This window comes from Nuphar pumila, chromosome 3, assembly GCF_984573655.1.
Source record: "Nuphar pumila chromosome 3, dmNupPumi1.hap1.1, whole genome shotgun sequence".
Taxonomy (NCBI): Eukaryota; Viridiplantae; Streptophyta; class Magnoliopsida; order Nymphaeales; family Nymphaeaceae; genus Nuphar; species Nuphar pumila.
In genome coordinates, this window is record NC_143251.1 from 109,974,651 (window position 1) to 109,996,392 (window position 21,742).

Below are 21,742 nucleotides of genomic sequence, written 5' to 3' on the forward strand. Positions count from 1 at the left end.
CCACGTGTCATGTGTTGTCCTGTTCAGAAAAAGTAGAACTTGTCTCCCCTGAGGTGGCACCATTTGAATTATGTCTCCTGCAGGTGACACATGTCACTCTCTCCTTTCCTCAGGAAAAGCAAGCGACACGTGTCAATCTCTGCTCCTTTCAGAAAAAGCAGAGGACACATGTCTCCCTCCTATTTTTCTCAGAAAAGTAGATGACACATGTCATCTCCAGCTTCCTTTAGAAAAAGTAGAAGACACATGTCACTCCCTGCTTTTCTCAGAAAAAGCAAGTGACACATGTCACCCTCTGCTCTTCTAAGAAAAAGCAAGGGACACGTGTCTCTCTCTGCTTTCATCAGAAAAAGCAAGTGACACATGTCACCCTCTGCTCTTCTCAGAAAAAGCAAGGGACATGTGTCTCTCTCTGCCTTCTTTAGAAAAAGTAGAGGACACATGTCATTTTCTGCCTCCTTCAGAGAAAGCTAGAATTCAAATGTTCAAACTCCAGTCTGAGGTGGCGCAAATCCTGAACTTCACCTTTTCTATTTTGTGTGAGATGGTGCCACGTGTCCCTTTTCCTCCCTCTTGCCACATGTCATTGTAGGAGCCACCCTGAGGTGGTGCCACATGGCAGTCTCTCCTTTCCTCTAGAAAAAGCAGAAATTTAAACTTCAAACTCTCTCTGAGGTGGCACCATCTGAATCCTCTGCCTTTCCTTCTGACACATGTCAATGAAGATGCTCTGAGATGGCGCCACATGTCAGTCTTTCCTTTCATCAGAAAAAGTAGAATTCAAACCCCTCTGAGGTGGCGTCTTCTGCTTCCTCTGCTCCTACCTTCTGACACATGGCAATGTGGATGCTCTAAGATGGCGCCACATGGAAGTCTCTCCTCCTTCCAGAATAAAGCAGAATTTGAATTTCAAACTCCAAGACAACACCCTCTGAGATGGCGCCACATGGAGGGCTCAGATTAAGCTTCTTTGAATTTCAAAATTTTCCAAAAAATCTCTATAAATACAAGGCCCCATGCCCAGCCTAGAGGAGCTTCTTTTGGATTTAGCATTTTCACTCTGAGAGCCCTGTTTGAGAATTGAACTTCAGAATTCCATTTTCATTCTTTCTAGGTTTCCTCTGGATTCACGCCCCTCTGGAGCCCATTATCAAGGTAGCCACTCATTTTGGGAGTTCCAAAACCGCTGGAGAACACAAGGGACATTCCAAAGAAGGAGCTGAAGTCTGCAAATTTCTTTTATTTCCTTTATTTAGTGATGTAATAATGTAAATTTTGGAATAAGAGATTTAATTTCCTGCTTAGACTAGGATGCATGTCATATAGTTTGAATTTATGCAATATCCTGATTATATGATTCATGCATTTTATTTCAAAAGCACTATGGATGTTCATGAATGGCACGTGCACCAACTCTTAGGGAGTTGATGGACTCGGTGGGATCCATATTTACGGCCCTAGTCGGAATATGGACGAGACCCAGATCCGTCATCTTTCTACTAGTCACATTGAGCCTACACTCTTAGGCTATCTTAAAATGCACATCATATTTCCAAAGTTTTCAAAATCATGTGCATCAAATCAACTAAATTCTGAACATATTCATGGCCACAGTCAGGATATGTGAAGGATTTATCTTGACTTAATGCATATTTTTCCAACAAATCTCTTAGAAAATCTTTTCAAAGTGCATTCATTCACTTATGTCATTTGCATCATAGAATCATTGATTTTCTCAAGAAAACTTCATTCTCAAGAAATCGATTTCTCAAGAAATTCTAAGGATTTTTCAAAATCGGTTTTCCAAAGACAAGCTTTTCCACAGTTTTCCCAGGAAAATGATATTTTCTTAAGATATTCAAAAGAGTTTTCCAATCTTTCTTCAAGATCCAAAATCGATTTCCGAGTATTTCAAAAAGGTAAAATTCCCAGGATTTCGATTCCCCAAGTTTTGAATTTCCTTCTCCAATGAGCTTTTCTATGAATTTCCATCATTTTCCTAAGAAAACTCTCAAAGTCCAAGTTTTCCTAAGAAGTGCTTCCCTTTTCAAAAAGTCCATCTTTTCTCAAGAATCACTTCCATTTTCCCAAGATTTTCAACTATTTCTGAATTTTCCACATCTTTATAAGCTTTCTCATGTTTTCAAAAACCCCTTTTTTATCTGAGTTTCCTGAGAAATTGACCTTTTTCCTGAGAGATTCTTTCCAACTCCAAATGTTTTTCTAAGCATACATCATGTTTTCCAACTGGCATTTTCCAAAATCTCATAGCACATGCCTGAATTCTCTATGCATTTAGGATAGAACATAACTTTGATAATTTCGCTAAGTCAAGCATAGTTTTGGTCCTTGGTTCGATTACCCCTGTTAAAGGCGGCAGGAACGGTCGAACCTCGTACCGACAGGTCGAGCCCCATCCCATGGATTTTCCCGCAATTTTCAAAACGGAGGCGAGTATTTCAAAACAATTTCCAAAATCCGGTCAAAGTTTGAATCGCGAAAGCGTTTCTCTCTTTTTCTCTTCCGCAAGGAAGGGGAGACGGGGGAAAAATTTCGCGACGAAAACATTCACCAACTTTGTTTCAATGCAATGGTGATATACAGGGTCGCCCGTATAACGCCTCAAAAGGAGCCATACCGATGCTTGTGTGGTAGTTGTTGTTGTAAGCAAATTTGACTAATACCATGTGAGTATCCCATTCTCCCTTCCAGTCCAACATATAAGCACACAACATGTCCTCTAATGTTTGTATAGTTTCTTTGGACTAACCGTTGGTCTGGGGATGGAAGGTTGTACTGAATTTTAACTTTGGGCCCAAAGCCATCTGTAACTGACCCTACAGTCCAGAAATGAATCGAGGATCCCTGTCTAAGATAATCGAGATAGGTACTCCATATAGCTGCACTATCTCCTTAATATATAAATCAGTCAAACTTTCTAGGGGTTGTCCATTTCTCATCGGTAGAAAATATGCTTATTTGGTAAGTTGGTCGATCACTACCCAAATAGCATCATGATTTTTATGGGTTTGTGGCAAACCTATTATGATGTTCATCATGATATGATCCTATTTCCATTGAAGAATCTCCATCAATTGCATTTTTCCTTCCAGTCTTCGATGTTCAATCTTGATTTGTTGGCAAATTTAACATTTTGTGACAAATTTGGAAGCACATTAATTTTTTTTGTATTAGTAATTTGAGTTAACAAGGAGATCATCAATTTAAAATCTATAGTATTTGTGCAAGATTTTGCTTACCTAGCGACATCATGTTTCATTCCATTCTACTAGTACCCATGTTGTAGGTCCTTAAACATCTCGATACTGCCCAGATGGATGGTGTACTTACTTTTGTGTGCTTCTTTTAATAATTCTTCTCTTAATTCTGAGTAATTTGGCACCCAAAGTCACTCTCGCATCCACATGCTCTCATCCTCTTTATACTGGAATGCAGTATCCTCTTGCTATGCCAGTACCTCTATCTTTCCTTATTGCAGGTTTTTCTTTTGCTTAACTATTATTCTCTTTTGCAATTCTGGTCATGCTGCCAGACTTGCCATCTTGATCGTGCCTTGATCGTCTGAGAAAGACTTTCATTCTACAAAATCAGTCATCAATTTCCATCCTATATTTATCAGATTGGCCAAATTACCCCCAGCTTTGCGACTAAAGGCATCAACAACCACATTTGCTTTTCTCGAATGGTAAGAAATAGTAAACTCATAGTGTAACGCCCGTTGAAAAAAAAAATCCATGTCGGACATGTGCCCTGCACGCGTCAGACACGTGTCACAGTCGGTCCGTCGTGTCAGACCCGGATCCGAGTTGGACCCGGACCCGAGCCCGAACTCAGACCCGACTTCTCGATCGTTCGAGAAGCCTGTGACTTTAAAAAGTCACAGGCATCTCGGGCGAGGGGAAAAACCCCTCGCCCCTTCTCTATCATCTGCTCTGTCTCTCTCGCACGGTCGCCAGCGACTGGAGACGTCGATGAGCAGCTCTGTCTGGCCCCCTTCTCTCAGTCCGGCAGGCCTCCCGGCGACGCGAGCACCCTCCTCTCTGCTGTATCTCTCTACAACTGCCATCGTGAGGCAGTTTCCCCCTTTTGCCACCGCCGACGGCCCCTGAGCACCGACGACTCACCGTCGACCACTGCTTTCATCTTGGGTGCTGCAGCCGTCGCCGATCGTGCCTCCGACCACCCCCTCTCTATCTCCCCTTCTGCCGCCATCGACGATCGAGGCTGCCAACAGTCGTGTCGGCGATCTTCACTTGTGGCAACCCTTTTTCCCGATGCCGGAGCTACCGACAACCCTCCACCTTTGCTGTTGTCGACGACCGAAGTCATCGACATCCTTTCAGCCATCGGCGACTTTGTCGATGTCCCCTTCGTCGGTGTGAGGCCCTGTCACTCCCTCCTCTTTGTGTCCGCCATCACCCACCTCGGCAAACACCCCCCTTTATTAGAGGCTGACACGGGTAACCCCGAGGCCATCCTCTCCTCGACCCCTTTTCGCCCATCAAGCGAGGTTTCTTTGCCATCGTCTGCCCTTCTTATTCTCCCTCTTCTTTGCTGTGATCGGCGACCGTGTTGACAACCTCTTGCCGTCGGTGAGCCTGAGAGTTCCGTTGTCGACCTTTCAGCCCCAACGATGCGAGATCCCCTCCTCTTCGTCCTGTGCTGCTGCAGGAGGCCAGCCACCTGATCGTCTCCTGTTTCCCTTGGCCATCGACCCCGTTGTTGCGATCTTCAGAGGTAAACCCTCCCCTCTCCTTCTCCTTTGTGTAGGGTTGATCGACAAGGGGGATGAGCCCCCTGTTGTCACCTCTTGTCGGTAGGGGGTTAACCCCCCCTGCCATCCTTTTTTTTTGTTGGTCGACAGGGGGTTGAGCCCCTTGTCGTCGACTCTTCTCGACAGGGGGTTCCACTCCCTGTCACCTTGTTGTTTTTCAGTAGGGGGGCAAGGCCCCCCTGTCGTTGCTCTTGTTTTTTGGTAGAGGGCTTCGCCCCTTGCCTTATGTTGTTGTCCCGACAGGGGGGCGCAGCCCCCCTGCTCTCCTGTTGTTTCTCGGTAGGGGGCGGGGTCCCCTTGCCTTTGTGTTGTTTCTCGACAGAGGGTTTCGCCCCCTGCCTTCTTTTGTTTGCCGGCAGGGGGCAAGGCCCCTTTACCTTCAGTTGTTTTCTCTATAGGGGGCGGTGCCCCTCTGCACCCTCTGTTGCTCCTCGGCTCCCCCTACCTCCTGCGTTTTGCCGACAGGGGGGCGAAACCCCCCTGCTTTCCTGTTTTTGAGCAGAGGCTTGCCCCCTGCATCTCTGTTCTCTGACAAGGGCTTTGCCTCCTTGCCTTGTTCTTGCTGCTGCCTGTTTCGTTCCCAGCAGGGGGCTGCGCCCCTGTCTCGTGTTCTTACAGGGTGTGTTCCCCCTGCCTTGTTGTGACAGGTGTGGCAGGGAGCTTCTGCTCCCTCCCCTGCCTTTCTTTGTGCTGGCAGACAGGGAGCTCCTGCTCCCTGCCTCTGTTGCTGTTGCCAGGCAGGGCTGAGGCCCCTGCCTCTGGCACTCTTGTCTGCAGGATGCAGAGTTTCTGCATCTGCCTCCTGCAGGCAGGAGGCCTTGCTGCGTCTATTGCTTCTTGTTTATCTTATGACTTATACTAACGTTCCAAGCTCTCCAGGTTGAACGATGGATCCAACTTGAGCTCTTGCTTGCCTACGCTGCATGCGTATGAGGACCCGCAACCCCTTAAGGTAGGGGATTCTTGCGTGAAAAGACAATAAACGAATAAATGCTAAAATAAGAAAGATAACTAAAAGAGGATGATATATGTATACATAATATATATATATATATATATATATATATATATATATATATATATATATATATATATATATATATATATATATATATATATGTCTTTACCTTCAAGGACGCGGTTTCGCGATCCTTGTCCTCTTTACTTTCTCGCACTTTCTTTTTTGTCGCCGCCGCGCTATATGTGCTTAGGCTTTTTATTCCTGTCATTACAATTCATGTTTTTTAACTCAAGGACGCGGTTTCGCGATCCTTGTTCTCTCTACTTTCTCACACTATACTTTCCTGCTGCCCCGCGCTTTGCGCCATGGCATTTACTTGTTTATGTCTGCCTTGTTCTCCAGGATGCAATCCTGGTCCTCCTTTACGATCATGCACTTTACTTTCTTGCATTTACTTGTTGCCCCGCGCTTTATGCGCCATGGCCTTGCTTCTTGCTCTACTCTTCGTACTTTACTTTCCTGTGCTGTCGTGCTTACTCTTGCACTTACCTTTTGCATGTGTTCGTCCTTACCATGTTGTTGTCCTTCGTGCATGTATTCTTATCTATGTCGTATGCTTCTTTACTTGCTTACGCTTATCGTTTAATGGAGGTGCAACCCCATGCGTCGTGAGTTGTCCTCTACACTTGTTTAATCAGTATAAGATCTCATACTTCACGAGTTGCTTACGTAGTTGCCTGCTTGTGTGTTTCGATGATCGAGGTATGATCTCATACCTCGTAGGCTGCTCTAGTGTTCTACCCTCGCGGTGCAACTTCACCCATCGAGTCTTGCCCCCTGATTTGCCATTGTATTAGTATGTGCACAGGTTTGCCCCTTGTCAGCTTGCACTCCCTAAGTGGAGCTTCGGGTGTATAGTGTATATCGTTTCACTTGTCTTAAAGGTCACGACACACACTTACACACTTCGGTTCTCCAAAGATGACGGTCTTAGCTACAATCCTATTTTCAAGGATATATAGCTTTGTAAAGCAGAGATAGCGGCGAGATCTCTCAAACCAATGTATTTAGGAAAGGAGTGTTGCAACCTCAATTCGCCTATCCAATACGACTCAGATGACCTTGTTTAGGAGCCTGTGCACGAGCAGAGCGAGGATCCTAGCGAGGTACTTGCGTCATCACTAGATCGGCGTCACATCACTTCTAATGCGAGACCTAGTTCTAGGCTTTCTGGTCAAACCCAGATAGGAGCGCCTTCCTTCCTTTGTGAAGGTATTTGTTGTTGGATTTCTCACGAGGAATCAATGTACCTCCTCTTGTGGTTGTATCCTTAGTCATGTACGATATGTTTGAGCTACGAAGAGCAGGACGAGAGGTCTGTAGTAACCTCTAAACGTGTATTGACACATTAAGCTAAATCCTGTTACGTTGATATTCGCCTAATAGGCAGAATGCTTGCGATTGTCTAAAGGACCCGAGCACGATAAGTTTGGAACTTGAATGAGTTCACTGTAGACTTATGTAAAGTAGAAGTGTTGGGATTTCCTGCGAGAGATCCATGCCCCTCTCATCATGGTTATACTTTTGAACAGGTACATTGCGTACTACGATGAGTAGGATGAGAGGTCTATGTCTGCCTCGAACATGCAATGGCATGTGTTTGAGATCACAAGAGTGATTTTTCTACCCTCACTACAGATTGACCCTTTTCATCGTGGTTGTACATTTGAATAGGTATGTTTCATACTGCGGTGAGTAGGATGAGAGGTGTGTGGTTGCCTCGAATGCGCAATGGCGTGTATAATTCACATAAACAATAATCATGCACCTTCACAGGCAAGATGCTCGATTGGGTTGAAAGACCAGAGCATGTAGAATGAGACGACGGTTAAGAAACCCTCCGTCGTGCTCATTCGGGACGATTCATCAAGAGAGAGGATGAATGGTACAACACTCCGATGGACAATCATTAATGGCAATCTCGGGCAAAGATCCGACCTTCCCCAGTCATCGAAGGTTAGGGGAAATCCTTCAGGCCACTTCTGTAGAAGTTCGAATGCGCATCCATTGGGCCTTTGTTTGCCTTTAGGGATTTACTCTCTTGGTCACTGGCCGTCCCCTTAGGAAGCGGACTCAGTCAATCATTCAGGGTATACTAAAATACATAGCATAATAGACCCCCAAATCGATCTTCGTTGTTTCTATGTTTTGCCTTGTGCGTACCCACAACGGCCTGCTCATAATGAGACAAGATATAACTTATACACTTGATCATGAGATAGCGTGTTGTGACGTGAACTGATTGCTTGCTTGTTAGCTCGGTAGTTCGGTACGCTACTCGCTGAGCTACGTACGCCTGTTGAGGCATTACTCTTGTTGGTTAAACTGCTTGCGCAGTTATGCTAAGTAATGACTAGCTTCTCATGCTAGTCAATTACTTATAATACTAGCATTATGCTAGTTGTTACGTATTATGATATAACTGCTACCGTATGATTGCTTATCATGTGTAGCTTATGAATTGCTTGTGATGCAATAGCTTGTGCCTTACAATTAATGTAGTTGTTTGCCGATGGACTGAGCCATCCAATGATACTTGTATATGTATTACGAGCATTGTTATGAATGCTTGTCTTATGCAATTGCTTTGCTTGACTGTGGGATAGAGTTAGTTACTCTTCACCTTTAGAATCTGTGGGATCGCTATAGTTGCTTGTTTAGAAGTATGATCCTTCCTGCTCTTGTATTTAGCTGTTTGCTTTACTAGAGCTTTGCGTACTCCACAATACTTTTGTTTGATCTGCTAGTCTTGCTTTTCCTGCTTGATCTAACAGATATCTTGCTTATTGCAGCATTTATTCTTTCTTGTCTTTTGCACCCCTACTAGTCTGTTGTGAGACTGACCCATTCCATGGGCAGGTGGTGGACAAGTTGAGACAGCTTGCGATGGCACGATGACGTGATGCGTTCAAGGCAATGCCCTTTCTTGACGTTGCGCTCCTGGGGACCCTTTTGATAGATGTGGTATAAAGTTTCTTTAAAAACATCTCTTCTTATTAGAACTTTGGAATTCTAAAACTGTATTACCAAAACGTGGTTCTTCTTTTCATTTCAATAAAATATGTACTTGAATTGCAAATGGGTTTATAAGGGGGAGTCAACTTTTACGTTGTAATGAGCCCAAAGTCTAGGGACTTGCTATTTAAACCTGATCTTCCGCTGAACTTCTGTTTCAAACTTTGGTAAATGATTGATTTCAAAGCTTTCAACCTTTCTCATAAAAGGTTTCAAGTCCACGATTTTGGGGCGTTGCACATAGTCCTTTATGAATTCAAACCATCTTCTCTGTCGCATGTTAAGCTCTTTCTGTGAGAACAAATACTTCAATTTTTTATGGTCCGTAACAACTTTGAATTGTTCTTCGTACAGATAATGCATCCAGACTTTTGAGCTGAAAACTATTGCTGCCAACTCCAGATCGTGGGTTGGATAGTTCTATTCATGGGTTTTCAACTGTCGTGATACATAGGCGATGATTTTGCCATATTGCATTAACACGCAGCTCAACCTGATACCAGAAGCATCGGCATAAACCACAAATCCATCACTTCCTGATGGCAATTTAGTACTAGTACTATGGTGAGTTTCACCTTGAGGTTCTGAAAGCTCTCTTCCGATTTGTCGTTCCATTCAAACTTCACTCCCTTCCTTAAGAGTTTTATCATAGGCATAGCGATTCATGAGAAATATTATATGAATTGCCTATAATACTCTGTCAGTTCGAGAAAGAATCTCACTGATATTCTTCGGTTGTGCCCAATTCATTATGGCCTCAACCTATAAAAACACTGAAATTTATAAATCTCCACTAAAAAGACTGTGTTAAGCAATTTATGAAAAATTTAGTAGGGTTAAGCAATCACCTTTGTTGGATCCACCAAAACTCCATCCTTTGAGATCACATGCCCTAGGACATTGACCTCTTCCAGCCAAAATTCACATTTCAAGAATTTGAAGAACAACTAATGTGCTTGGAGGGTTTTCAGGACAATCCTGAGATGTTCATAATGTTTTTCTGTATTCTTGGAATACACCAATATATCATCAATAAAAATGATGATAAAGGTATCCAGATATGGCCTGAATACCCAATTTATCAGATCCATAAAGGCAACTGAGGCATTTATGAGTCCAAATGGCATCACCATAAATTCATAATGTCGATATCTTGTTCAAAATGTCGACTTTGGAATGTCTTCATCTTTTATTCTCAACTGATGGTAACCAAATCTTAAGTCGATCTTCGAAAAGACCCTTGCCTTTTTCAACTGGTCGATAAAATCTTCTATGTGTGGCAATGGATATGTATTCTTCACTGTTGCCTAGTGTAGCATTCGGTAATCTATGCATAACCTCATAGACCCATCTTTCTTTTTATGAACAAAACTAGTGCTCTCCAAGGAGATATGCTTGGTTGCACAAAACCACGCTCCATCAATTCTTGCAGCTTCTTCTTTAACTTCTCCAGTTCTGCTGCTGTAAGTCCAAAAAGTCTTACATCTTTTTGGTCCACTCATGCTTTAAGAAATACGTGGCATTGAAGGCCTCCACAAATTCTGCCCAAGTCACCAGACCATTCTGGAGCCTAACCTCGCGGGTGGTCTCCCACCATTTCTCGGCATGCTCTTTAAGATGATATGTTTCAAAATCTACCTGTCGGTCCTCTGGGGCATCGAGCACTCAGAATATCCGTTCAATCTCTCTTAACCAACTTTCGACCACTTCGAGATCCATCTTTCTAAATAAGGCAGGTGGGTCCATGTCCATAAACTTTTTGTAGGACATGCCTCCACCATTGGTTGCCTTTTCTTGGGTCACTTGTTATAGGTTGTCTCTCATTTGCTATATGACCGTCACTTATTGTTTGACAACCTCATCCAGGTTGTGCAAGGTGTCCACAATGTCATTCAACCTATTTGCCAACACCATCTAGTTGCGACAGACAGAGAAGACCAAAATAGGCTAAATTATTATTTTCTTATTCATATAATATAATTTATTTATTCTACTTGATACTACATTTAGGAGTTATACATACTTATAGGGCTATTGCAAGTCACCGAAAAAACCATGAGTTTATATTTTTATCCTGCTTTGATACCAAAGTTGTAATGCCCCAACCACTTGACTAAAAAATCTTGGAATAATATATATATATATATATATATATATATATATATATATATATATATATATATAATAACACAACAGAATATTGGTTAGCTTATCTGGTCCAACAGTTGGGCGAGTTACAAGGTAACACAGAGAGTACATGAATAACATTTAATATTTTCAATAAATGATGTCCAAAATTACTACAAATGCATTAACAAAATATCAAAAGGTCTATTAGAGTTAATGCAGGATCACAAAAATGGAATCTCATAGCTCCGCCCGCAGCAACGTTCGCAATTCCTCCGGTAATTTTAATTGCTATCTGGAAAAAAAATAATAATTCAGATGGGGTCAGACTACACCCCATCTTAGTAAGAAGCATTATATCCATATGAATATGCTCAATGTCATATGTATAAGTACATGTGCAACACATTCAAATAGTGACATTGAAATGATAAGATTCATGTAAGTTCTATGATATTCATCTAATACAACCAACCCATGGTGAAAGCATTACTAAAATTATGCATCCAATACATGATTCACAATTATATTATAACAATCAAAATATAAAGAAAAACACTGATAAAGCTATGCACCACATGAATGACTCATATTTATATCATAACAATTGAAACTTCAAGCATTGAATGTACTTAAAAACATTTAAAAGTGAACTAACTTTATGTTTCTATTGTTAATTTTCATGTGGGTATGCACAGACATTCGACATCATAGCAGACCGAGATCACACAGGGGTATGTTATGCTTTTTCAATTAATATCATGTGTGACTATCCATTTGAATATACATAGGGAATGGTTCGCGATCGAGAGAGTACTTTCAAATGGCAAGAACTAGAAATAGGATGCAACTTTAAAACTTCTGCAGAAGACTAGGATCTACTACCTAGGATGCATTGGTAGTCCTAGTCCTCTAACTACTAGGACTAGGGATCGGGTGAGATGCCTCACTCTCACAAAAACATAATTGTCCCACGGAGCTTATACTATCTACCCTCTTCAAGGTAGATCATGGGTCTGGTAACATACACCGTCTTTTAGGTGTAACCAAAACCCTAGAAAATTAGTAACATATACCATCTTTCGATATATTCAGAACCTCACAGTAAGGTTATAAGTACCATATATTAAATTTTTGTCTATATCTTTGTGCAATTCATTGCACCACAAGAGATTTTCAAAATCCCAACCCACACTCGAGGTGATCAAATGTATGCACATTATCAACCTAGTGCCCAATAGGCGCCAACAAAATTTCTCAGAATTATGGCTCAAATCCTAGCTGAGTAATTTTACTTGAATTATTTTACACATTATTTCTTAATTAGGGTGTATGCATCGTACCCTGCTAATCATGCAACCGCATGACCTCTTTCAAGTACAACATTTTAGAAGTGTTCATATGACATTAGAAGGCTTGTTTTCGCATAATTCATCACCTTACAATATTCATAACTGTAAAATTATCTAATAAATGCATTTAACAGAAGCGTTCTATGCATCACACATTGTCATGCGAATCATAAATTCTTTGCTGTTGCGATAGACATATCTCTCACTAACGATATTCAATTTAGTCCAACAAATAAACAAAATTTATGTTTTGGATGTGTAGATCTTGATAGAATCCTTGTTCTTATTTATTAGATTCATTATGTAGGAGATACAAACCCTTTTTTGAAACTGATTGAGTTAGAGCAATCTGTACCATCCGACAATAGGATAAAAACTAGTCCCCAGTTGCAACAGACATATCTCCTAGGATACAGATCCAAATAAATCAAGTAAATATGCCACATTCAAGTACAAGATATGTAGATTAAAATAAAGACCTTATTTATATTTTTTGGACTCATTTTTAAGGAGATACAAATGTTCTTCCAAAATGGGTTAGAACAAAACATTTATACAATTCTGCAAGCAGGACATAACTAGTCTCCTATTGTAATGAATATATCACCTAGAATATTGATCTAAATAAATCAAGTAAATACACCATATTTAAGTACATAATGTGTAGATTAAGATAAAGTCCTTATTTATATTTTTTAGGCTCGTCTTCAAGGAGATACTGATGTTCTTCTGAAATGGGCTAGGACAAAATATTTGTATAGTTCTGCAACTGGACATAAACTAGTCCCTCGTTGCGATGGACATATCTCCTAAAATATGAATTCAAAAAATCAAAAAAATATATCAAATCGAAGATCAAAATGTATAGATGAAGATAAAGTCCTTTTTTGAGATTTTTGATTGAGATATGAAGGAGATCCAATCATTTTTAGAAGACTAGTCAATATGAACACACCATCAGACACAAGCATAGAGATATAAGGCTCCCTACCTCTTTCGATGAGTCAAGTTACCAAATACTTTTGCACGGTTTGGCCGAACCTACGGTTGCACGCCTTCCTCCGATCTAGCAACTTCGGTATGGTTTGTATTATGGTGAAGAAGAAAATAGAAGAGAAGAAAGGAAGAGGAAAAGAAGAAAAGAAAAGTGGAGAACTTGAGAGATGAGTGAGATGAGAGCGAGATACTCCAAAAATTGTGGGCTATATTTTTAGCAGCCCACGATTTTCTCCCTTTTAATTATTTTTTATTCAAGACTAAGGTTTTCAAATTCTTGAAACTATCCACCCTATAACCAAAATTATTAGCTTATCGTTTTGATAAAATTATCAAAATGATAATACCATTTTGCTCCTCTCCTTATTCATGCCTATACTCTTTTTCTTTATTTGATTTCTCATTTTCCCTCTTGCCCTTCCTTTCCATCTATGCACACAAGCCAACTCATAAAATCATGGATATGAAAGAAAAAGTAGCTAACTTCAACTTCCCATTCTCCTTTTTACTTTTTACCTTAATTCTATCTTGAAACTTCTAGAGGAGAATCATGTGCTAGGTGTCGAAACCTCCTCCTCCTTGAAAAAAAATGAATTTCTAAATGATACAAACTTTAATATAGTTTTTCATTTTTTTTAATATACGTATAGCTTTATCTCTTGAATGAATAAAATGTATCTCTTGAATGAATAAAATGTGTAACTCACCATTTGATTCTAGATTTTATTTGTAAAAAGGAATCATAGTATTCAAAAGAAAAAATTCGTGTGCATAGGGGGATTTGAACCTAGGTCTTTCCCCAAAGAGGCAACAAACCTCTCCACTGTACTGTTTTGTTTCGTTGTAAATAGGGTTATCTTTATTTTACTTCTACATGTGTAAGCTTTATAAGTTTTTGTCAAAAATCATACCACATTTCTTCATTAAGCCATGCAGATGGGTGTGGTGGGATTTAAACTTGCGTCAAACCCCTAAGAGACAAGGAACCTCTCTACAACACCACACTTTATTTCATTACAAATTTTCCTAATTTAATTTAAATATACTCATATTCGGGTTTTCCCCAACGAGTCCCAATTTTTCAGATTTTGAGTTCCCAAATATTTCACTTCTATGGAATCCGTTAATTGGTTTTCGGATCTCGATTGGGTTATATGATCTTTGGATTCTAGTAGGATCCAAATTGAATTCCAATTGGGTTTCAAATCTTGATTGGGTTATACGATATTTGGATTCCAATAGGATTCAATTTGAATTCTAATTGGGTTTTGAATCTTGATTGAATTATACGATATTTGGATTCTAGTAGGATCCAACTTAAATTCCAATTGAGTTTCGAATCCATCTGGGATCCGAATCCATTTGCTATATCTGAATCCAAATACTGGATTCATATGATCTTGTTCGGTTCCAAGATCCATTTGAACAAAATCTATTCAAATAACATCATATTATCATATTTATTCTGAAGAAATTTTACTTTTACTTATTTCGATAAGTTCCGAAAATTCTTGGATTTTACATCTTGAATCCAGCCACAAATCACCTTGGTCTTAGGCTCTTTTTGAACCTTGATCTTCTTGAACTCTTCTTGGTCTTGATCTTAACCGTACAAGAATGTGGACTCTTGATCTAAATTACACATCTTCATACTTTTCATCAACCAAATGCATCTGGGTGGCTAGGATCATATATGTAGGCTGAGAAAACAGATGGCTAGAATGTGTTCGGTTGAGCATCTTTGATCGACACAGGATGTGCAACATCATGTCATAGTGTATGGTCCTTCCATGGAAAAACTATTGTATCCTCTGACATATGATGTGTGCATACGTTGATTCTAGTTGTCCAACTTAATGCATCTCGACAACTAGCATTATATGTATGAATGTGCGACGATGTAGACTTGGACACATTAGGTTGGACAACTAGGATTGACAAATGATGTGCAACATCATTTTTTTTAAAGGCAAGATGGGGTTAGGCAGACCTCCACCAATCATTATTTAACTTATCACTGGGTTTTAAACATGTAATGTCCCACCACAAGGAGACGTGCACTGATAACTCCTACCAACCATGCGGAGCCCCTGTTGGTGATCTGCAACACCATTTGTCATATGATATATTCCTTCTTCCATGCAATAAGGCCACCCCTCCCCAATATGTTTGGTTCAATCTATCGGGTACCAATCAAGTCTGCTCTTGTTGGGTCCACAATATGTTTTTTGTGAGCTATGGGCAATATGAGCATTAAGGCTCTAAAGAAAACTTGAAATTTTGGCATTACAATAAGTATGGGGACATATTGCACATGACCATTTTGAGTACAGATCAGGATCTGGGTCCAGTTTGGTTTGGGTTTGAAATATTGTTGAAACCACCTTCTAGGATTTTCAATTGGGTCAGGTCTAAGCTAGGTTCGGAATAGGCAGACATATCCAATGCCTAACTTAACACCCCGAGTTCATATGGGGATAAAGACATGCCGGATATGGTGTGATTGTCTAACGCCCCAAAATTTTAGGGAACATTTATTTTTTTTAACTTTAAATAGCAAAAATAATATTTTTCATCCGGGGGTTGAAAGATTTTGAAGTGAGTTACATGTATGAATCATCAACATAAATTCAAATATTTATTCACAAATCATTTATAAATACCAAAATGATTTATATTTCTAGAAGTATTCATTCACAAAATGCAGTAAGATGGATAAAACTGACAGAGTTGCAATTACGCAAACACTTAGGATCAAAATGAAATAATATCATAAGTCTAGTCCCGGATCCTCAGAGGTCCTGGTTCTCGACGCTGCTCTTGCATCTCGCCATCCATTATATATCATGTCAATCATCTAAAATCTCTTTAAAGAGTCAAACTCGTGAATGCTTGGTAGGTATACACCAATCTCAAATAATTACATAACATGAAAATATTCATTTTCATATAAAATGCCACAATTCATCAAGGTATGATATAATTCTAACATAATTTGTCAAGGTATGTAATAGTTTAACAGAAAATAGTGTGATATATTTCAAAGTTAATAATTATAAAGAAACACACAACTTTATTCAAAATATAATTGTGCATATTGTTAATTCAAAATTGTGTGAATAATGTTTTTGTTTTTCTTGATTACGATCCCCTTGGGTACACGGAGGAAACGACAACCTTAAACAATCGTGACATTTTGAGGGTATATTATTCATGAGTTATATTTTACCTAGGTGCCGAACTGAGCAAGACCCAAAGCAAGCTGTGATAAGAAAAAAGGCCCGCTATGGCATATACACGATATATGATGCATCATGGACTAACTGCAGAAGTTGAGAATCTATCACCTTGGATATATTGATAGCTCCGATCTCTTAACCTCTGAGTAATTATGAGTGATTGAAGACCATTGGGACACATTGCTCCCATAAAACAATATCGTCACTCGAGGCTTGTACAATCAATCTCTCTAGGTAGATTACAAATTTGAATGGGTTAAAGGGCCCTTATTATGAGATTTTGTCATTTCATGTGCCTTATTCAATAACCCTTGTATCTCACCATGGTAATCATGATTCATTAGTAGATACTCAACCCATTCAATTGTTGCTCGGGCGCTTTTAACTCATACAGGCACTTCGCCTGTGAAGGCGAACATAACATTATATGTGTGTGTATTCATATATCCCTCGTGGTACGGTGCCCCTTTCACACCTCATGGGTTCGTATCAACTCAAGCTCGTGTATGAGCCAATATAAGTACATGCATGCCTATATTATATCACATGTCATACCCACTACATGCTCAATGACACTCTATAGGTTCTTTGAACCCCAACTCCAATATGAGCTAATATACATTCAAATCATGAGTCATTTCATGTGCAAAAAAGAAATGACATAAAATCATGTTTCTTGTTATGATGGGTTCTATGGACCCTAGGAGCTATGCATACATCATGTACCACAATTATTTAATATCTTAACATGTGAATGCGTTTGCAAAGTCTGTGAAAGCTCATACACATGTGAAAGCTCGTAATTATGCAAGAGCTCATAAATAATTCAAAAGCTCATAAATATTTTAAAAGCTCGTAACATTTTAAAAGTTCATAAATACTTTGAAAAGCTTGTAAAAGTTCATAAATGATTCTTCTTGCATTTTTCACATTATATATATACATGCAAAAACAAGCATATTTATATATATTATATGATTGTTTGAAAACCGACATAAGGACCTTACTTCGATATTTGCATAGGTTTCCAAGTAGGGATGGCAGTGGGGCAGGGTGGGGGACAAGGTCTCCACCCTCGCCCCGCCTCAAGATTTTATCCTCCACCCCCGCCTCCATCCTCGGCGGGGAATGTATTTTATCCTCCATCCCCGCCTTCATCCCCGTTTCATGTCCTCCATCCCCGGTTCAAACGGGGATGAGGCGGGGCGGGGATATTGCGGGGAAAAGTGGTCGGGGCGGGGTTGGGGCGGGGATGAGGCAGGGATCGTGGCGGGGATGGGGCGGGGCGGGAAAAAGTGCACGTCCATCCCCGCCTCCACCCCCGGACGGGGATGGATTTTAACCTTCGTCCCCGCCTCCATCCCCGTTTCATAGCCTTCATCCCCGGTCCAAACGGGGCGAGGCGGGGCCCCGCTTTCCCCCGGTCCACTGCCATCCCTATTTCCAAGGAGTGAGAAGAGGCTGCGGCAAAGGTGACGATGACATGATTCCTGAGACAACAATGATGTGGTGGCTGCAACCACGGGGCCCACCCGATTCAGTGGTAGTGGCAGTGGTGGTTTGCGAGCCGTCTAATTAAAGGCCAGATAATCTCAATAAATCCCATAAGGGTATTACAGGTTAGCCGTCTAAACTGTAGTCATTTAACCATATGGATCCGAATCCATTTAGTTAGATTCACTGATTCAGCAGCACAAGCAGTATCTGAGTAATAATTAGATCTGGATATGGCATGGAGTATTACATTCTAATCCAACTCTGAATCTAAATCTGATGGATATCCAAATCCGAATGCATGTAAACAATATATCTGATCAGCCATTTAATCTAGTCAAATCCAGATTAGGTTTTAACTTTTCTTATTTGAATACAAAACCAAATCCAAATATGCAGTATATGATTAGGTCGGATTCACTAATCCCTACGTGCAGACCAAATCCGATCCGTTTACATCCCTAGATGCAGGTATGGACTACCCCAAATTATACCAGGTTTGATTACTCTTATACCAGAACAATTAATTGGTCCAATCAAATTATAAAGCAACCTGGCCCACATGCACGAAGTTGTGGCTTTTCTTAATTCATTACTAAGCCTAGGAGCCGGCCGAATAATATGTATCTCGATGATAATAAGGGTATCAAATGGTCGGGTGTGACATGATCACGACCCGTACCAGATCCAGTAGGGTCAGGGTTTGGTAACAAATGGAATTGATTAACTATCCAGGTAGGACCCGTGAAGTCCGATTAGCATATGAAAAGGGGAATGGTTTATGAAATTTCATACTATACCTGGGTCAAACATCAGTCCCGATTGGGATCCACATTTTTTAATGTAAAATTTATATAAAAAAAGGTATTTTATTGGGCCTGGTTTGCGTTGCCCTTATAGGACCCGGATATGGTTTTGTCTTTGGTAGGTCTCATTGGACCCGGATGCAGACCCATACCAGCACCTCATAGTCACTCTGGATCTGGATCCACCTAGTCTGGTGAAGGTGCAAACCATTGATACCCCTCAATAGTAGGGGTGGCAATCGGGTCGGGTTGGCGGGTCAGGTTGGCGGGTTGGCGTGTCAGCATACCTCAACCCGAACCCGACCCGTTTATTAAATGGGTCGGTTGTGGCAAACACGAACCCGACCCGTTTAATAAACGGGTAACCCGACACGACTCGCCAACCCATTTAATAAATGGGTTGGGTCGGGTAAACGGTTTTCAGGTTGACGGGTCGGGTTGGCGGGTTGACGGGTTGGCGGGTCGGGTTGGCGGGTTGACCCACCCGCCTAACCCGTTTATTAAACGGGTCAGCCGGGTTGGCGGGTTGGCATACCCCCAACCCGAACCCGACCTGTTTAATAAACGGGTTACACGGGTCGACCCGTTTATTAAACGGGTTGGCTTAAGCCCAACCCGAACCCGCCTAAGAGGCGGGTTGGCGGGTCGGGTTGGCGGGTCGTGTCAGAAATTGCCACCCCTACTCAATAGCAATGAAATTTACAGATACCGCATTGAACATGTCCATCCAAAATCTGGAAAGGAAGATCATCTTGTGAAAATCTTATGAAAATTTGGGGGCCCCTTGTTTCATGGGATTCCCGCAAGCCACGTTTTCACACTAGACACGAAATAAACACGTTTATGGGAAAGTGATTGGTCCACTTGATACCATGGTGGGTCCCACCCTTTTTTCTTCCTAGACCCACCTTTCCCACATAAAAGGTCTTTCCTATGGGGAGGGGAGGGAAGTTCTTTCTCTCAGAAAAAGGCATGCATGGGGTTATTTCACCCTCACGTTGTAGCAAAGGGGCCTATATATATATATGGAGAAACCGACCTCATGATCAGAGTCCTAGCCGTGCTAGCTCTGCCTGTCGTACTTACGATTGTTGGCGAATCCTGTAAAACAAACACTGACAGGAAGCGTACGTGAATTTGCCATAGTGCGTGTAGGAAATTCGGCGTTCTCCTCAGCCGGTCGATGCCCACAATGAGCCCAGGCCTTAGGTCGACGGTGAGCAGGACCCTGTTCTGCTGTATCCAAATGCGAAACTGAATTTGGCAGGGTAAATGCTATGACTGTCTCATCATCCTTATAGCCCCTAACCCTTTATGTAATGGGAGATTAGGCAGTTACGTGAATGTGTATGCGTATTACATATGCGTATAAGAGTATGTATGAATCGTATGTTTTACTTATGCATAAATATGTGTGTAAGTTGTATGTGTATTTATACATACAAATATGCATAAACTATATGTTTATTTATGCAAAGGTACGCATAAAATTATATGTTGATGTACGATAAATGTATGCATGTTATTTTTCTCTAGTGAACAAAATGAAAAAGATAAGCTAATCTCTTTATGAAGAAGGAATCAAAAGATGCATTTTAATTCTAGATTATATGATTTCATTTTCATGAGTTTTTTCTTTGAAACTGATGGTACTATATGAAAAATATGATATGTTTCTAGAAATACCCTATAATTTTAGAGCAAAATTTAAGTGATATATCACTCCGCTTTTCGGGAAAAGCAAACTACCACTTAAAAAGAGTCCTGCACATTTTTTCTTGTGAACATCACGAAGGTCGCATAAAATTTATGCTAACTTCCTGTTAATTTTGAACTTTGGAACATCGCACATATGTTACGAAGTTCGCAAATAATTTTATGTGAACCTCGTTTTACTCTTAACCTTCGAAACATCGCAAAAAACTCACAAAGTTCGCACATATTTCATGAAGTTCACAAATAATTTATATGCGAACTTCGTGAGTATAAAAAAAGAAACTCCGCAGTCCAAATTTTTAGGGTTATTTGTAGTCTTCAACCAATGGTCCCTATCCTGCTTCCTGGCGGCGATTTTCCTAGCAACTATTCTAGAGGAACTTTATCCTCAAGTATTCCAGAATCTTTGATGGTATTTTTTTTTAGTAAGTACATATTTAACTGTTAAACCAATTATTTTTGTTAAACATTTTTTTTTGAAATATGATTTAATGATGACATATTATGGATGTTTATATGTATATATTTGTCTGTGTTTGGTTATTGTTGAATGTTTTTGTGTGTTTTCCTGTGTTTACTGTTTAGGGTTTACTATGTTTAAGGTTTTTTTTCATATATATATATATATATATATATATATATATATATGTGTGTGTGTGTGTGTGTGTGCGTGTGTGTGTGTGTGTGTGTCTTTCTTATATGCTATTTTATAAAGATAAATAATATATGTTATGTGGTTGTTATGGATATGTACCTATGACCTCTGAAAGGGTTAAAATATACTATTGTAGCAATGATCACTCTATTTGGAGATCTATACTGGTCTCCAAAAACAGTAGTTATAAGAAATTTGTAGCTTTGATGTCTCTTAAAATTGAATATGTGGAAGAGTCAATTAACCTTCCGTATAAGAAAAGTGAGAAATTAGATGGCCAACATTATGAATAGATGTCTTAAATGATTACGGCGTAGAATCTATGTTATTTAGTGGTGATGTTTATTTAGTTGCTCGCAAAATTAAAGAAAAAGTTATTGCTTTGGTAGTAGAACAAGAAGCAGTTGATGAATGGAATGATGAGGATCCTTTGGAGAACATACATTTATCTCAGGCACCATGTATCAAGCTCATTTATTTGAAAAACATGCATCTTCAACATGCAGGCAATGAAAAATGAAGAATT